The sequence below is a fragment of the Ambystoma mexicanum genome, chromosome 5q (assembly GCF_040938575.1).
Source record: "Ambystoma mexicanum isolate Mex_15411 chromosome 5q, UKY_AmexF1_1, whole genome shotgun sequence".
NCBI lineage: Eukaryota > Metazoa > Chordata > Amphibia > Caudata > Ambystomatidae > Ambystoma > Ambystoma mexicanum.
This window is the reverse complement of record NC_090933.1, coordinates 1,084,352,245-1,084,371,808: the sequence shown is the minus strand read 5'-3', so window position 1 is coordinate 1,084,371,808 and position 19,564 is coordinate 1,084,352,245. Positions and strand designations below refer to the sequence as shown.

The 19,564-nt window shown below is 45.4% G+C and overlaps 1 protein-coding gene across 2 annotated transcripts in view; it reads left to right on the top strand.

Moving 5' to 3' along the window:
- The window catches only part of TMEM65 (transmembrane protein 65), a 420,478-nt gene that overhangs the window by 201,574 nt on the left and 199,340 nt on the right, over positions 1-19,564 (top strand). The gene's annotated exons all lie outside the window — the stretch shown is intronic.

Below are 19,564 nucleotides of genomic sequence, written 5' to 3'. Positions count from 1 at the left end.
TTTATTCTATTTATTTTTCGGTCGATCCCATGTAATGCACTGCCCCATCCCCTCTGCACTTTTCCCCATCCCCTGCACTTGCGCAATCTCTATCACCTGGCCAAGTAAGATTGTTGTCTGTCTTCCCTCTGTTCCCCCTCCATTGCCTCATCGCGCCTTCAAACACTTGTGTATAAGTGCGTTATATCATATCATATACTCCCGGTTTGTGAAGAATCTTGCGAGTAGCTGTGGTTTTAGCCCCAGTGTTCGCTTTCTCGTGTTCAAGATAGCTGTGGCCTGATGTCTATTGCCTCTCTGCCGGTATACTGTTTTGCGGTAACGTGATGCCTGCTGCAATTCCCTGTTATTTTTTTATTTTTTTATTTTATTGCATCAATTAGTTACCAAAGGAAACTTTAAATGCATTGTGGAGATAAAAAGAAAAGAAAAGAATTGAAAAAAAGGAAGAAAAGGAAGAAGAAGAAAAAAAAAAAAGTTACATCAATTATATATATATATAGGGGGGGAACAGTATAACTCGAGAAAAATAACTAAATGTCCAAAATTGTAAAGGTTTCTCTCATAAAGTTCAACAGAGCCAGGGTCGTAGATACTTTTCCCCCCCTTCTCAGAATTAGCCACCTGTCCTGCAAGGTTAAAGTGCTTAAATTTGAAAGGTGCGTCCCCAACCATTTCACTCTGAACTTAGTTAAGGTAACACAATTCATCACTAGATGCTGTAAGGTTTCAGCCTCTTGCCCACAGCCTCGACACAGCAGACTGGGCTTTTCCTCTTTTTTGGTTCTTCTCCCTAAGACTTCTCTTGTGTGGAAGAGGTTTAGTCTGAATTTTAAGAACCGCTGTCTTTCCGTATTTGAGGGAAATTTATCCAAGTAAGGGTGGACGGTGCCTCTGCAAAAGTGCTCGTCCATGCCTTGGGTGATTGATGGCAAAGCACTGAGCCTGTCCAGGGTAGCTATCCAGTCCCAGTCCAAGAGTTTTCTCTTTACCATGAGCGGATTTAACATGAGATTGTCTGGTTTTAGTGCTATGGTATTCAGGATTTCTAAACAAATTAATTGCCACTTGGTTAGGACCGGAATCAATTGTCTTTTGATTGCTTCGTTAATTGCCACAAATCCACTTCTTTCCTGGGGGTGCAGACATTTGCAGAGGAGTGTCACGGATTTCCAGACCGTAGATATGTAAAGGGACGATAGGCCTAGTTCCTTACGCACACTTTCCATTGGAGTTGATGTCGGTAAGCCCAATACTCTTTTCCAGAATAGGCCCTCCAACAGTTTCCAAACATCTGAATTGATGAAGAAATTTGCCTCTGCTGCGTAAGTGAGAATTGGCACAACTTTCAGTTTGTAGAAATCTATTAGAGGATGAAGGCAAAAAGAACAGTATCGTCGCTTGATTAACAAGGCTTGCGAAGCTAAGTTCGTAACTTTACTTCTAAGCCTGCAGATACCTGGACCATCTTGGATGCTGTTGTTTAAAGTTACTCCAAGGTATATCATGGACGAAACCACTGGTACTTCTTCCCCGGAAAGGTACCACCTTAGATTTTTCATGCCGATGATAGGTCCTAGCCTCAAGATCTTTGATTTTTTTGGATTTATACGGAGGCCGTTTCCTTGTATGTATGACTCAAGTGCCTTTAGTTGCCGCTGAAGTCCGATGGCCGTTTGGTCTAGCAACAGAAGATCGACCGCAAATAACAGCCTTCCCACGACGGTCTCTGCGATTTTTGGGGGGAAACACCTCACTGCTTCGAAAGCTTCCTGCATGTCGGATATAAAAAGGCAAAAAACAACGGGAGCCAACCGACAGCCCTGTTTCAGACCGTGCATGGCCACCACATTGTTTGAGCGGTTGCCCTGTCTGTCCAACCTTACTCTGTGGGTTGCCCCCGTGTGTAGTGCTTCGAGAGGTTCTCTCAGGTTGGTCGGACATCCCCATTTCCTTAATTTGTGCCATAGCATTCCGCGATCAACAGCATCGAATGCCTGTTCCAAGTCTATTGACGCGATATAGATGTTCTTATATTTCTTGGCCTTAACCATGCATTTGATTATGTTGATGAGTAGCACATTTAGGATGTTCCAATGCCCTTTCGAAAGCCTGATTGCCAAGGGTCCAGATGGTCTGCCAGCCGACTCCAATCATTTAGATGTTTCAAGATTAGTGCTGCAAATATTTTGCCGACGACATCCAAAAGGGCAATCGGTCTGTAGTTAGTGGGCACGGACCTATCTCCCTTCTTAAAGATCGGCACAATTATGGACGTCGTCCAAGATTTAGGTAACTTTTTTAGTCTTGTTATGTTGTTATACAAATCCAGCATGAACGAAGCCCATTTTTCCGGGTCCCTTTTGAGGATGTCGTTGGTGAGACCATCAGGTCCTGCAGCCTTTGAAGAATTGGACTCTTTAATAAGGTCTAGAATATCTTGTTTTCCAAATTTAAAGTCCCAGGGCTCATTCGATGGTAAGAATGGGGCAGGACCACAGATTTTCCCCATAGAGTAAAGGTTCCGAAAGTGAGTTTCCCAAACTTCTGAGGCTATTGGATTTACCATTTTTGAGTCGGAAGGGATGTTTATTTCATTGATCAACTTCCAAATACCAGTGATGTTTTTAGTAGATAGTAGGTGAAGCATCTTCTCACTGTCTTGTTGCATTATTTGATGTTTGTGTTGCTTAAGCCAGTTCCTGTAGGTGTTTCTAGCTTTAGTATACAGGACTAAGTCAGCTGGTGCTCTAGTTTTAACATATAATCTCCTGGCTTTTTTAACCAGTTTTTTTTGTCACTACTTGGTGATCATAGTGGTGCCGCTTGCATTGGTGAATTTCCTTGGTGACTACTTTTGGGCGAAAGATCTTCAGTGTTTCAGCATATTCTATTAGGTTTGGACCTTGGTCCTTGATTAAGGAATCCAGCACCAGGGCCATCTCTTTTCTTCCCATGCGTAGTCTATTGCCACCACGAGTTGACTCAAGAAACTGGTTTGGTAGATGTTTGCTTAGTACAGACGAGAGCTTGTTCCAGGCCTCAGATTTGAGTTCCAGGATGTTGTGATCACTCTGGATCGTGGGGATCACTTCGAACGATATTAATTTGCCAAAGAGATTTTCTGATGCAAACATATAGTCCAGTGTACTTGTTTGGGCACCCCGTTTCCATGTACGGGCGGCTGGTTTGTCGCCCGCCAAGTTACCGTTTACCAAGTATATATTTCTGGCTAGTAGTTCCTTCTCCATGACCACGCCTCTCGTTATTTTTTTTGAGGCGTTCAAAGGCAGGAACTCTATTTTCCTCTGCTTCTTGTCGTAACATTCTATGTTCAAGTCACCACATAGCAGAATTTCAAGTAGTGGGCATTCAATCCTGGCGTCGTCTATGGTTTCCAGTAGGACTTCCATAAGCTTGTCCTCATCTCGGGCTGCCGGGCCCCAGTATACGTTGCATATAAGCAACTGCCAGTCTGAAGTAAGTGAAGCTGGTTCTGATGTGGATGAAATCCTAGTAAGTTGGATCCAAGGGTTTCTGTTTAGAGAACAGAGCACTTTTATGCCACTGGTACGCTTTACCGCCAACAGTAAACCCGAGCTCGGTCTGCCTTTTGAGCCCTTTGTTGCGGGGTTTAGATATAGCTGAAACCTGTCAAGAAGAGGTAGATCACACAACCAGGTTTCTTGCAAGCAAAATAGGTCGTAAGAGGACAGGTGTGTTGCTGAATTGCCAAGTAAATGCACATAACCCCTTGTGTTCCAACTCATGATCTTTATCCCTTTTGGTTTGGAGTTGGAGTGAGCACTTGTAGATGGGTGTTGGCGTTATGACTTGGCAGATAGGAGATAAAAGGTCCGGATAAATCACGTGATCCGTCACGTGATGCAGCGTGGCTCCGCCTCCTCCAGGAAGCAGAAGGGGCCACAGCAAGAGCTATCTGCAGCTCGCAATGCTGTGAATAGCAGGGTAGAGTTCAAACTGCAAAACGAAGCTCCAAGGTATGCAAACACCCTGTTATTTGACAACCCTTCATCCCCCCGTGAGTATTCCCTCCCTTTGTATGCCCGTCTCCCCAATACCATCCAACAAACAGGGAGCAATTCCCTATTAAAATTGGAGACGCCCTCGAAAAAAACATAGGCCCACACTATGAGTGACTACCCAAAACCCACAACTTTTCACTACAACATACTTGCTTTTAGTCAGTGCTTGCATTCGATAACCAACACTTAACTATTCAGCCCAGTAAATAATGACAAGGGAACAGCAGTAAAAAACAGTCTTCCTTCTCAGCCCAGGGTCGGTGCACCCGCCGATCCTGAAATGTTCAGTGCCCATGGCAAGAACCTTCTTCCTGTTTCTTTATAGAACCATGTAGTGTGATCCTGGGGGGGCCTGTGCCCCCTGCTTGTCAGGGGGTGTTGTATCTCTTAAACTTCCTTGTGCCCTTGGTGTGCCCTCTTTTGGGCCAGGGGCCCATTGGTTTCCTGATTGGTTCAGAGGACGACGGGAGTTCTTCCATCTCGATTCCACCTGCTCCTGCTGCTATGCCTTGTAGTACGCTGTTTGCCTCCTCTGGGGAACCAACTGTGTATTCCTCGTTGCTGTGTTCAAAGGAAAGTGCAAAGGCAAAGCCCCACCTGTAGCTGATGTTCTGCTCATGTAGGCATGTGGTTAGTGGGAGGCAGTCTCCTTTTGGTGAGGGTAGATACTGGACGATTCTAACACGTAAACCCTCAAAGTCAGTACGGTCCGGCTCTCTTGCCCGCTGCACAATTTCGACCTTGTGCCTTTAGTGGTGGCATTTAGCTAGTACAGACCTAGGTTCATTTGGGGGAGTCTCCTGCCTGATGCACTCTTTCAAATTCCAAGTCTGGCGTTGGGAGGGGGGTGGGGGAATTGACCAGGGCTTTCACTTGTCTCTCCAGGCTCGCTGGCTTCTCGTTTGGGGTTTCCTTGAGGCCTTATAGATATTAGATCTACTCTCCCTGTTCTCGAGGTCGTCAACCTTGGCAACCAGATATGCATTCTTTTGCTCGAGGTCATGGATGCAACCCTCTGTTTTCATCTCCACTAGATCGATTGACAGCTGGTAGTTTTCAAGGGCCTCCACCATGTCTTCAATCTTGTGGACTCTTTCTTGGAGGGCATTCACAGTGGTTGTCATACACCTCCTTGATATCCTGATTTCTTCAAATAGACATCCGCTTGGATGGAAGCATCATGGTCTGCTCCGGGTATAATCAGTAGATCTGTTGAGGGTTGAGACACCATGGTTAAGCTTGTGTGGCAGGACACTGGAAGCTTGTGTGCAGTTGCTGGGTTCAGTTCTCCTTGAGGGGCGGTTGCAAGCCGTGTGCTTGCGTCGGCAGGTTTTCCTGGGTCCTTCTACCTAGTTCCTGTGGCGACAGGGGTTTGCCCCGCTGCGAATGGGTGGAGTGGGGAAACACAAATTACAATTCAGGCTCCGTTTTAGAGCGCAAGGCTCTTAGTGCCCAGAGGGGGGCTTTGGAGTTGATTTAATATGTTCGCTGCCCCCCTGGCCTTAAGCAGTTCTCTGTCCTTGCCAACTGATGACTAGGGGGGGATGGCAGCACTACACTGCTTGCCCCTGCACCCCTGTGCTGCTTTCTCATTTCCGCTCACACAACATGCTAAAATCTTCCACAATGTAAGAGCAGGTCGGTGACTTGCTGCATGCACTACGTGATCTTAGAAAGGGTCTAAGACCGTTTCTCCTCCGTGCCACTTTATGTTGCTTATGCACTGTGTAGTGTCCCTTTGCTTGGTTCAGGCTGCTGATTGCACCTGCTCCCGTTTTCCGCTGCTGCCGCCGTTTGCAAAGGGAAGCCAAAGAATCCCACTTGCAGCACATGTCTACGCTGACCTCCCCCTTTCCGAAACTGTGGTGCAGTCGAGTGTTCCTTTCCTGCAAGGCTGGGCGGGAGGATGGCGGCTCGGCCCTCAGAGTTGCGAGCCCCCACCGGCTGGCTGTTCCTCACCACCCATGGCGAGCGCCTGCTTTCCTACAGAGGCTGCACCTTCCTCACTCCCGCTCCTTACTTGGGCACTGATCTTACACCCGGGGCTTCCTGCGTGGGAGTACCATGTGGTGCTCGACCCTCTTCCTTAGAGTCTGGGTACACGCAGACAAGGCTGTCGGCTTGTTACTTAGGTGCAGCGTGTCGTTGGCACTCGGCGGTGTCGCCCTTGATCCTGTCAGCTCTGCTTTCCTTTCCTGCCGGCTGTATGCGTTGAGCGCCGAGTGGGGCTGCTGGCATATTCCGAGGTTTGCACACATTGAGGCAGGGTTGCAGGGTGGAGCACCTGTCCGTGCTGCGTTCGGGGGGGGGGGGGGGGGGGGGTAATCCGCACCGATTTCCTCTACAAAAAGATCTGCTGGTGCCAGTCGCTTCCTCTATTCGTTTGTCCGCTCTTTATTTGTTATGGGCTGAATTTGCTCCGGCGCGCTGCCATTACTTTGTGGGCTTGAGGGACGACGAAGGCTCAGGCAGCCAGTTCATCTGCACCCTCTGGTGGTCTTCGGCACATACATTTTAACACATTCCCCCACTCACGACTCCATCCTCTAACTTGATTTTAAAAAGAAAAGAGCCCAAAGACCACTTCCCCTCTCCCAACCCAATTCCCTAATTAAATTTTTTAAAAAAAGAAATCCTGAAGCCTACTTCCCCTCTTCCGACCCAATCCCCTAACTCAATTTGAAAACAAAGCCAACTTCCCCTCCCGACTCAATCCCCTAACTCAATTTAAAAACAAAGCCCACTTCCCCTCCCGACTCAATCCCCTAACTCAATTTGAGAAAAAAGCCCAAAGCCCACTACCCCACCCATCTCCTGACATTCCCCCGCAGCCTGCCCACGCCATGGCCCTGATTGGTGCTGCTGGGGCACATATGACCAAACCAGCACTCTTACTGGACCCCCCCAGGGCAGCTTGTACTGCAGCTCCCCCACCCCCCAATCGACCCGAAGGACCACTGAAAATAAGGTAAGGGACAACACAACATACCCATTAAAAGTTTGAATTGATAATTTGCCACCACGTTTAACTCTGTTTATTTTGAATCCTACTATTGTGAAGTCTCACCACTTGGAACTTCTGCAGCCTGACCTTTGCCACTTGAATTTTCCTACTGCGAGGTATGCACTTTTTTGGGTTCTGCTGCTTTGAATTTTGCTAATTTTAATGCTGCCACTGTGCGGTTTCACCACTCTGAAATTTGCTATTGTGAGGTTTGCACTTTTCTAAGTTCTGCTGCTTTTGAGTTTTGCCACTTGAATTTTGCTACTGTGAGATTTCACCTCATTTAAATTATGCTACTGTGATGTTTGTTTCATTATGGGTATTGCTGCTTATGAATTTTTGCCAACTTGAATGATGCTACTATGAAGTTTCACCACTCTGAATGTTCCTACTGTGTGGTTTGCACCATTTTAAACTCTGCTGCTCTTGAATTTTTCCACTCTGAATTTTGATACTGTGTGGTTTCACCACATCTGAATTTGCTGCTGTGTGGTTTCACCACATATGAATTTGCTGCTGTGAGGTTTCACCACATCTGAATTTATTGTTGAGGTTTCATCACCTTTTGAACGTTTTTCTTCTACTGTGAGAGGTTACACCACTTAGAATGTTTACTACTGTGAGACTTCACTGCATTTCAGTTCTGCTGCCGTGATGTTTGTACCACTTTTAGTTCTGCTGCTTATGAACTGCACCATTTAGAATGTTGCTACCGTGATGTTTGTATCATTTTAAGCTCTGCTGCTTTTGAATCCTGCCACTGTGATTTTTTACTGCATTTGAATTTTGGTCTCACCACCTTTGATTTATTTCTACTTTGAATCTCTGCTACTTTGAATCTTGCTGCTTTGAGGTGTGCACCATTTTGAGTTCTGCTGCATTTTAATTTTCCACTTTGAGTTTGGCCACTGTGAGGTTTTGCCACATTGAAGCATTGATTGCTTCAACCTAGTCCTCTCTGCTTATCATGGAATGTCAATGACTGTTCCTTTGCATTGTATTACACTTTTTATTTACATGTTTGCATAGAGTACAGTCTTGCGAAGGGCGTTTGTCCACTGCATCGCATTGAAGCCATACTAATGGCAGTAGGCACTTTTACAAATATCAAATAACATAACATGTGGACGTGTACAATAGCGTTGTTCAGCTGTCCTCTCTGCTGTGATCGGTTTTACTTGTAAAGAAGCAAGTATCCTGCTTCCACAGCCTTTCCAAATATTTCATATCTAACAGCACTGGTTAAGGTTACAGTATTTATGTAAAATAATAACTTGTTACTTTGATTTCATTTGTATGTTATATTTATTTAAAAATGTTATCAAACAAAGACTGTTATAGGCCAATGGCTTAGCTATATATTCCACACCCATTGTAAACCCTTCTTCTTTATTAAAGGGGTAGTTTACTCAAACATTTTATGGCTTAAAAAGATAGGGCCATACTGAAAAATGTATTTTAAAAGGTTCATATGTACATTTTGTGGGAAATGAGCTTCAGAGTTTTTACATGGGGGCATCCATTTTGTGAAATGAAGCAGCCTCCTCTGTTCATGTTGAGATCTGCTCTTGCGGCACTAATCAAGCAAAAGCCCCCTACTGGGAGCTGTTTCTTACTGCTGCCAGAGAGCAGAACTTAATATGAACAAATGAGGTCGCCGCAATATGCATAATTGCCTTGAATTTCGTTTTATATTTCCTCTGCTCCCCCTCTCCAGGGTAGCTCAGAAAACGTAAAAGGAAAGGCACAGCAATTATAAATACTTTGCCAGCGGTGTCTTCATAATTGCTGTGACTTTCGTTTTAAGTTTCCCGAGCACAGGAAACTTAAAACGAAAGTACTGGCATTCTTGAAGACTCTGCTGCGGTGGGCGGCAGTGTCTTCTTAAATACCGGTACTATTGCTTTAAAGGAGAGTTCCGGGACTTTTTTTTTATTGTCCCTACGGGTCGGCCATGTGTTTGTAAGCATAAATCGGTAGATCGTAGGAAACTTTCCTATGGACCTTACCCGACTTTTCGCCCCTTATCGCACTCGAAATCAGCCTCCATTTTGTGATAATCCTATCATTCCGCCGCATCGACCTGGCTCACCTGCCTTTGCGGCACTAAATCAAATCCCCCGCCCCTGAAACAGACTTTATCAAAACATTCATATTCCCCGCCTATATCCGTGACGTGACTGAGCTGCGTAGGCAAACGCGCCCAGGCGTCTTCTACGCGACTCCACACAGACCCCGGAAATCAACACAGATCAGCTCACAATACAGCGCGCCACAATTCGGAATATGAAACTGTACTTTGAAATCAAACCGCAAGATTGTAAATGTGGTAAAGTACATTTATTTGACATCAAATGTTTAGAGAATATTCAGCGATTTACATTTTTATTTGCTCACGTTCCAAAAAGTTCGTATTGAGGAACGCGATGGTCCTTTGCTGTACACAGGGTCTTAGAGCATCTCACAATACAGCGCCACAATTCGGAATGTGAAACCGTGGTTTAAAAGCAAACGGCAAGATTGTACATTTGGCAAAGTACGTTTATTGGACATCAAATGTTTAGAGAATATTCAGCGATTTGCATTTTTCTTTGCTCTCGATCCAAATTAGTTCGTCTTGAGGGAAGCGATGTTCGTGTGCAGTACACAGGGTGTTGGTTTACGATAAAAATAAGCTCTTCGGTCGCACTGATAATCGCATGGCTGTTCCAACAACCAGGCACTAGGCCACCACAACGGTAGGTATGTTGCATCTAACCGTTAGTACCGCGTAAGGGCATACTTGTACTTGGCGATCGTCCCATAAAATGGTCAGGGTGGTAACGTTGTTCACGCGGAGAAGCAACTGGCGGCTGTAGAACCCGTCCGCAGGTGTCTGGTACTCGTGACACAGACAGTAGTGAATGATGTACCTAAAAACATAAAAAATGAAATTAGTCTCACCATCAGATCCTTATTAAAATTATTCATTTCATAGCGAGGACAGCGCTACTGGGTGTACACAAGTGTTTAAAGGCGTGGCGAGGCATGGAGGGGGGGGGGGAGTGGAGTACAAGGTAAGTAGCATAAAATAATAAATAAATAGGGCCAGCTGGTGGCAAGTGCAAGGTAAGTGCAGAACAAGTGCTGGGAAGGGGGGGCTGTAGGATACTGAGACAGTCCCCCAGTGCAGGGGTTGACAGGGAGGCAGTGCAGGTGTAGAGTGGAAGGGCCCAGGACCGAGGTCGCAGACAGTGGACCAGTTGTAGCAGGGGAGAGGGAGAGAGAAAGCAGAAGCAAAGAGGAAGGTTTTGAGGTGCTTCAGTAAAAGCAGATGTTTCTCCTCAAGATAGTGCGCGGTAGAAAACAATATGCCACATAGAACGAACAAGTACAACTGAACCCGTCTTTAAAGCCACTGTATAGTAATGAAATTGCGGTATAAACTCATCAAAAGTTACTTACATTATATTTGCATTTTCCATTGTGTCTCTGTGTAGGGCAGACCCGAAACACCACTCCTTCTTTGCCGACGTTACTTCTTCTAATTAACGTGGCTCATCGTTTCGTTTCTGAATTTTTATTCATTATCTTTTCTTAGTCTTTCAGGATGGTCCCGGCCTGTCAAGGTCAAATCACAATAGAACCTTATATTGGGTCGTGGGCCGTTCCGCCACCCGAGCAAAACATCAAAGCAGCTGACCTTCACTTTGAGCGAGCACACATTTCTAGTTAGCTGCAGTTAGTTTTAGGGACATCTTGTCTGCGTGCCTTTTTTTTTATTGTCCCTATGGGTCGGCCATGTTTTTGCAATACGGAAACATTCTATAATTTTTGTAAAAATGATTTATATTACTGTTTGGTTTAATTGCAATGGGCCTGCAACATGAGGAGACTCGAGAGAACAGACAATCAAATTACAATCATTTAAACCGTGATGTGTATTTCTCAATGAGCTCTGCTTTAGGTGGACATGGAACAGAGGCAATGTTGGGTGGCAATGCAGTTGTCCCCTGCATAGGTTCGTTCACCACTCCATGTATGTGCCTATCGAGGACATCTACGATAAGTCTCTCAATAAACTCATATTGCATATCCTCAAACACTGGTTTGATCACCCATTGTTTACTTCTTTTAGTGAAGGCCTTATTGTAGCGAAGCGTCCCTAAAGTTCCGGTCGTCCTACTTTGTTGACGGCCAACATTATGGTTATGTGCCAAGACCGCTAGAAGAGTCCGATTTTTCATGCCTTCCATGCCAAAATGCAATCTTTTGGGCCTGTACTTTAGGCACATATTGTGGAACACCTCCAAATCTCCTGTGTGGCAGAATTCCGTGAGTCCCCTCAAATCTCTTGTTATAGTTTTATCAAATACAATCTTTTCAATGGCCTTGTGAGTGGGTGATGAAGGAATCAACCACTTCTTCTTCCGTGCCTCCTCTGTGGACAAATGGCCATGCTCACATTTGTGGAAATGCTCATTTGTCGACCATCGATGTACGTTGCTACAGTGCAACATTACTGACCGCCATTTTTCCAGTAGAATTTCCAACGACCCTTCACATGTTTTTGAGCTCCACCAAAGATGGTTGCTGATTGACTTGGACCACTGTGAAATACCTTGCATATCTTTTTTTTTTCCTGCAGCCGACAATTTTTTATTGATTGTTTTTGCAAGATGCCATACGTCAAATTGGTGATTTATATTTTTGTACTCTTCTCTCATTGTCTTGGCAATTGAAACGTGTCTGTCCGTGGCTATCAGGTCGATCACCATTCCCCGCGATTGTAGTTCTTGCAATGATGCTACAAAGCCAACTTTCTCCATGGCCACTGAGGATGTACTTTGTGACACCTGCACGACCACCGAACTCACAATTTTCTTACTTTCCATGTCCTGAAAGTGGTAGGTGCAGTACTTGGCTGAAAATCCTGGGCTGTCGCACTGTCCATCACCGGCTAGCCTGAAGCGTTTGCCCGCGAATGTACTTTCCATTGACATTTTTTCCATTCTCCAAGCTTCGCTGATGGCTGGAAATAGATAATCGGTTTGGTATTTGTAGAACTGACTTTTCGCAATGAAATGGATTCCCACAAACTGAAAGAAATACTGTAACTTTTTAAAACTTGAACCACTAAAAAGTGCGGCCGCTGCACAAAGTAGATTGCCTGCTGGCAGTTGCCCCAGCATGGGTTGTGCAGACCATGCGAACGGATGATATTGTGTACAGGTGGCATGTATTTTAAGGTTAGTGCCTCGAATTGCACGAGTCACATTAATCAATGGCTCCCCACATACTTCCCCACCAACCGAATGCCCACATTTCATCATCATAATAATATCCATCAAACAGCTATCGAATACAATGAATTTGGCCTCTTTCCTTATACTGTCACTCTGCATCCCAGCTGGTTCGGCCTGTAACGTTGAGGACATGTCACTCGCATGAAAGGTACAATCTCTGATATCGTCTTCCGCTATGCTGAGTGATATTGATGGTGTTTCATTGTCGTCCACGTCATTCTCTTCCATTGCAACATCTGTTCCTTGTCCGGAGATGGGAGAAAAAAACAATGTCTTCAACTTTCGCGCGCTCTTATTTTTTGCGGGTGTGGATTCTGTGAATTGATCTCCGACTGCATCCAAACTACCAGGAGGACATTCACTATCAATGGCTGGTGGTGGTATAGCTCCGTTGTCAATCACTTCATATTCTTCCCATTGGCACGATGCATCTCCAGTCTCAAGTCCCTGCCAAAAGGTTTGACAAGCAACATCTCTCGTTCGCTTCACTGTCTGTGTAGATCTAGTTCTTACACCCACTCGCAACTAGAGGACAGATTAGAAAAGGGATGTTCAGTTTAAACACAACTTACAGTATTGAACTATTGACAGTGAAAGACAACATAATATAGTGAACAGGACACTAACCTTCTTTTGCTTTCTTTTCTTTGAAACTTTCTTGCCTCGAACTTCAACATCTGGACGCTGTTGCTCCGACTCGTGTGTGCATGTCTCCACTTCCTCTCGCGCTGCAACGACTATATTTTCATGATAAGCACATCCATCACTCACTGAGGCTCCATCGACTCCCTGAAACATAGAACTTTCATTAGTATGTATAATAATATTGAAAACACAAAATGTACTTGGGGACCAATACCCATACGTACATCTCAATAGCAAAACACGAATGAACGCATTGTGTAGAACATTCAAACGACAATAGTTCACGCATTGTTGATCTAGTTAGATTGAACTGTCAAGATCCATACCTCGGGCTCCGCATAGACTTCCATTGATGATATTATTGAAGATGACGCTTCAGCAACTCCCTGAAACACAGTAATTGCATTAGTATGCTTTTCTATTTTGTTAAAAAGAACATAAACTTTGAGCAGGCGTCAACGGCTCATCTAAATAGACCTGCACAAATGATCAGTTGTCTAAAATAAATAATGGATATGTAAATATGATTCGATTTGCTCGATCGTTGGAAGTGTCACCACCCAGAGATCTGCATCAACTACTAGGGGTGATGTTCTTGTAGAAGAAGCTCCGTCATCTCCCTGAAACATAGTACTTGCGTTAATAAAGAAGGAAGTATAGCGGATGTAATCACGTCATATGATTTCGCTTGATCGAACTGTCAGTATCCATACCTCGAAATGCATAAGAACATCAAGGGACGATGTAACTGCGGTGCACACTTCTGCAAGCTGTTGCGCCGACCCGTAACTGCATGCTCCCCCTTCTACTTGGACTAATGCTCCATCGACTCCCTGAAACATAGGACTTTCATTAGTAATGAACACAATATTGAAAAAAGAAGACAAATAGGAGGGCGACGACAGAAGGACATATCAATGGCTAAAAACGAAAGAAACATTGTGTGTAACAATCACGCTACAAGAATGCAAGATCTGATGATCTCCATCGATGGAACTGTCCGGAAACGTACCTCGAGCATCTGAGTGACATCTACGGTTGTCGTCAATGCGTTGGACTCCTCAGCATCTCCCTGAAAGACAGTACTTGCATTATTTTGGATAACAATAATTATAACTGAAAACAAAGACTAGAGGACGAGTACAAGGGTGTACCATTAGGTAAAATAATTACACGATCAATTAAAACTATTGATTTACATGCCTAAAACAAGTCAGTGTCAGAATAGCTAAGTAAGATTACCCGATAGGCGCTTGAAGTGGCTGATGACTGCAATAACGACACGGATGGAGAATCTTCCGCCTTCATATTGAGTGGATACATAAATGGGGAAATTATTGTTAGCTAATGCTACACACTACCGCAAGGCCGAGAGATAAATACGTAAACTTGACTCACCAGTGGAGGGATGTGGACGAATAGAGTGGGAATAGCGGTTGAGAGCAATTTTCGCCTCGCTCGCGGTGTTTTCTTCTTTATTAGCAATGATGTGGAGTACATGTCTGGGCTAAAGTGCCTGCTGCAGATGCGGTATCGATCACCCCTCTTGTCCGCAAAGACTTCTAGGACTCTACTTTCTAGCTCAGAGGCTGGATATCCGCAATATCGGACCCATTCTCTTATCTGATCTATTGTCTTAGGGAAAACATGCATTATAGTACCTTCAGATTTGTTATGGGTCTTCGAAGGGCAACCGCCAATGGAACAGGCAGGCATTATGGAAAGTTCTGAAAAGTAAAGATCAACAATTCTCTATGAATACCAATGTGTTAAAACAGTAAATGACACATAAAAGGTTCAATGCAAGGTCCGTTTGGGTTCTTGGAACTATACACGTTATTCACATGCGGATAAGTATTTCAATAACTTTCAAAAAATAGAAAAAGTAATTTGACTAAACTCAGAACATGTGACTAGTTCCTTGCATGTACTGTCGTGAACGAAAAGAAAACATGGATGCAATTTGATGACTACTAGCAAATAGATATAAATTAAAAAATTGGACGCAAAATGATTATGGTACATGGACTTACCTTGACGAACAAACAGTTAGATGCAGGGATCAGAGTAGTTTCTTGTCGTAGAACAGGGAGCAGTTCACAGGTTGCAAACTGAGGAGTTTCCTCGAAGTGGTCACGGAAGTTCACAGAGACGAAGAGCAGATAACCAGCACCTTCACGGGTTGACTAGCAAAGCGCAAAGAAGTGCTCATTAGAAATATGAAGTGGGTTATAAAGAATTCGAAACAGGGGTGTGTTTGTGAATGAATGACGTGTATATGTCGTGGCATTATGCGGTTTGCAGGGGGCCGTCCAGCGTGAGGGGGGATGCTTGGCAGGAGACACGGGGTCTGGAGGTAGACATGGGAACAACAAACCCATGCTCTATAGACCACTTTGAAGTGTACATGGTCTTTGGCACCTCTTGGCCTTTATCGCTCCCTGACAGCTCCACTTGCCAGCAGCGCAAGTACCCCGGTGCAAACTGCCTTTGATAGGGCGGGGGGTGGATCGGGGCGGTGGTCGTGCAGACAAGACACAGGAAGACTCGTGAATGGAGACACACTTATGTGGATTGCAGGGGGCCGTCCAGCGTGAGGGGGGATGCTTGGCAGGAGACACGAGGTCTGGAGGTAGACATGGGAACAACAAACCCATGCTCTATAGACCACTTTGAAGTGTACATGGTCTTTGGCACCTCTTGGCCTTTATCGCTCCCTGACAGCTCCACTTGCCAGCAGCGCAAGTACCCCGGTGCAAACTGCCTTTGATAGGGCGGGGGGTGGATCGGGGCGGTGGTCGTGCAGACAAGACACAGGAAGACTCGTGAATGGAGACACACTTATGTGGATTGCAGGGGGCCGTCCAGCGTGAGGGGGATGCTTGGCAGGAGACACGGGGTCTGGAGGTAGACATGGGAACAACAAACCCATGCTCTATAGACCACTTTGAAGTGTACATGGTCTTTGGCACCTCTTGGCCTTTATCGCTCCCTGACAGCTCCACTTGCCAGCAGCGCAAGTACCCCGGTGCAAACTGCCTTTGATAGGGCGGGGGGTGGATCGGGGCGGTGGTCGTGCAGACAAGACACAGGAAGACTCGTGAATGGAGACACACTTATGTGGATTGCAGGGGGCCGTCCAGCGTGAGGGGGATGCTTGGCAGGAGACACGGGGTCTGGAGGTAGACATGGGAACAACAAACCCATGCTCTATAGACCACTTTGAAGTGTACATGGTCTTTGGCACCTCTTGGCCTTTATCGCTCCCTGACAGCTCCACTTGCCAGCAGCGCAAGTACCCCGGTGCGAACTGCCTTTGATAAGGCGGGGGGTGGATCGGGGCGGTGGTCGTGCAGACAAGACCCGTTTGCCGCAGGGCCTCACCAAGGAGAGGCCATCTAACTGAATGTAAGAGGATGGCTGCAGGATCTACTACATGGAAGGCAGGGGGGTGAGTTTATAAATACCTCACCCTCCCAGGAGAATATACACTAGATTCATTTAAAAATTCAAAACAACCATTGTTAAAATATATGTTGGGCTTTATTTTAGATTTGAGGTTGCAGCACATCGAGGGAAAATCCGCGGTATTGTCCACTGTCACTGGGGAAATGTTGTCTAATGGCAAGTACCGCACAGGCAGGTATTACTCTCCGAACGCGGTGTCCGAGCCTCCCGTGAAGCCACCAAGTGAAGCAACGATAGGCCACCAGCCTGTACCACCTGTGAAAAAAAAAGATGCAAACTGTATTAAACTGACCAAACTTTCTTATCAATGTCGATTCAGGTAACACATGTCATTTTCCTTAGAAAAAAATTATATCTAGAAAATGCACTATATGGAACCAATTTACATGCGTTCCAATGATATGTAAATGTAATTTTATATGTGGGAGACGACCATGAAATAGTGGTGGCATCACTGACATCACAAACAGAGTATACTTACTCGTTACTCGGATTACGCGGACGAACAGTGCCACGAAGTTCGTGCATAAGCACCATCATCATCCTCAACACTGTCCGTGAGAGGCAGGCTTCCCTGAACTCTGGCAGCTCGGTGATGCATTGCGGACTTTGCTCGCCTTCCTGCTGACTTTGCTCGCTTTCCGAAATGTAGGCCAAGCACCCGGAATTTTCACGGCAGCAGCAGTTCTCCTCCTCAGTTGGCATTAGCTCGCACCGATTGCACGTGCACCAGGTGGAGACGCCGTCCATGCGACATGGTCCAGGCTCTTCATCCGTTGACTGGTCCTCCCAACTGCCGTCCGAATCCCCATCGTTTTCGCGTGCTTGCCTTTCCAGTAGTTCTTCCTCGGTGTACTCGGGCTCTTACATATACGGCATTATTGTGGCCATTGTGCGGTAAAGATAGTAAAATAATTTATAGCGGTGGTACTGGTATCTGTTCACACGGGCTACAAGCGGCGAAGGTAGCTGACCAGAGCACTGAAACGAGTCACAGAATACTCAAAGTAACACAGAGAGAGGAATGGAATCGAAAATCTGCTGCTGTATGTTGTGAAACGGTCTGTTTATACTTATTGGGGAAAGAGGCGTCCTGCCATTTCCATGGCAACACGTCAATAGCTGAGGCGCAGCGATTGTTGACACGAGACGTGCTTGAAATGGGCAGTACGCGTCTGCTGATGTCAGGCTCAGGGGCGGGGGATTTGATTTAGTGCCGCAAAGGCAGGTGAGCCAGGTCGATGCGGCGGAATGATAGGATTATCACAAAATGGAGGCTGATTTCGAGTGCGATAAGGGGCGAAAAGTCGGGTAAGGTCCATAGGAAAGTTTCCTACGATCTACCGATTTATGCTTACAAACACATGGCCGACCCGTAGGGACAATAAAAAAAAAGTCCCGGAACTCTCCTTTAAGTTTCCTGGCGAGCCCTGGAATCTAAAAGCGAAAGTACTGGCATTTATGAAGACTCTGCCACCCATCGATTGCGGCCTTGTATTTATAATTGCCGGTCCATTCACTTTAATTTTCCGGGGCATGTCCGGGGAAATTAAATAGACATTACTGGAAATTATGAATACTATGCCACCAGCTGCAAGTCTATATTTATGAACTCTGAGAACCCGAGTTCATGAATATAGGATTGCGGCAGGCGCGATAAAATGGGATAAGAGTGCAAAGGCAGCACTCACCAGAAGCATGTCCTCTAGCTGCAGCCTGCCAGCATTCTCTATTCTCCGGCAGTAATGAGTAAAAGCTCCCATTAGGGGGCTTTTGCTTGATTAGTGCCGCGGGAACTTACTTAACATGAACAGAGGAGGCTGCTTCATTTCACAAAATGGATGCCACTAGTGCTAAAAAATCCAGACTTTGAGGCTCATTTCCCACAAATTGTACATCGGAACTTTAAAAATATATATTTATATATATATTTTTCATTATGGCCCAACCATAACATTTTTGAGTCAACTACCCCTTTAACGATCCCCAACACTTCTTAAGCCACTCCCAAAACAAATATTTTGTGCCTCGTTGGAGCCCTTCTCCATTGCTCACCCCACTTAAAGCTCAGAATATTGTGTGATGTTCAGAAATAGGCAAACACCTCACACTTCCATTCTCCACTTGCTACATTAAGAAAGATATTTCACCTAAGAATCTCAACGGACCTTCTTATAAAAAGTGGAGTTCTCCAGCTTTGGATATGTTATAAGTCTGCATGCTGCAAATATGTCTCTGCCATGAATTGACAAGCCACCATTCGTTTGTAGCGAAAAGCAAAACTGCTCAATAAACTATGCCTAAACAAGTGTAAGCTGATCACAAATACATTAATTTTCCCCTACCATAAAATGGCTACTGTACCATACATGTATATTGTACAACGCTGAACTTGAATATCGGTGTAAGTACTTAAACACCAATTCTGCGCAACGAGCACATAAACTGAGAACGTTTGTAAAAATAAAAACGTTGCAGTGCGGTGTTACTGCTTAACATGAGACCGTGTAACTTACCGTACTGTGGGCAATAAGCGTGTTTGTACTCATTTACTTCGTCTGGTCAGTAAAATGTCTGAGGACTTGAACAAAGGCAAACGAGCAACTTCAAGGATAACAAAAAAACTCGAGTTGACGAATCTGTAATTATTGTTCCTAGTGTCTGGGGTGGTTTTGAGTTCTTGTTTGATTATTTAATGTTATCGAGTTTTAGAAGTGATTCACAAATTCATTGGCCCTCATTACAACACCGGCGCTAAACCATGGCGCTATTAGCACTATGGTTGGTGCTGGTGTTGTAACAGGTCCGCCATGGTTCAATGGGGAATTACCACCCCATTCCAAGGTTGGCGGGGAGGTAATTCCCCATTGAACCATGGCCCTTCCCCATTCCCATTTTCGCCCCATAGGGCTCTATGGGAATGGGGAAGGCGCTAAGTACGGTACCGCAAATTGCGGTACCGTACTTAGCACCAACGTCCCTTTGCGGGTCCCTACTTTAACGGCTGGTCTAGACCAGCCTTTCAGGTCGGGTCCCGCAAAGGGACCTCGTAGTAAGGCGCTAAGTGTTTAACGGCGCCGCAGCCTTTTACGGCGCCGTTAAACACTTAGTGCCAG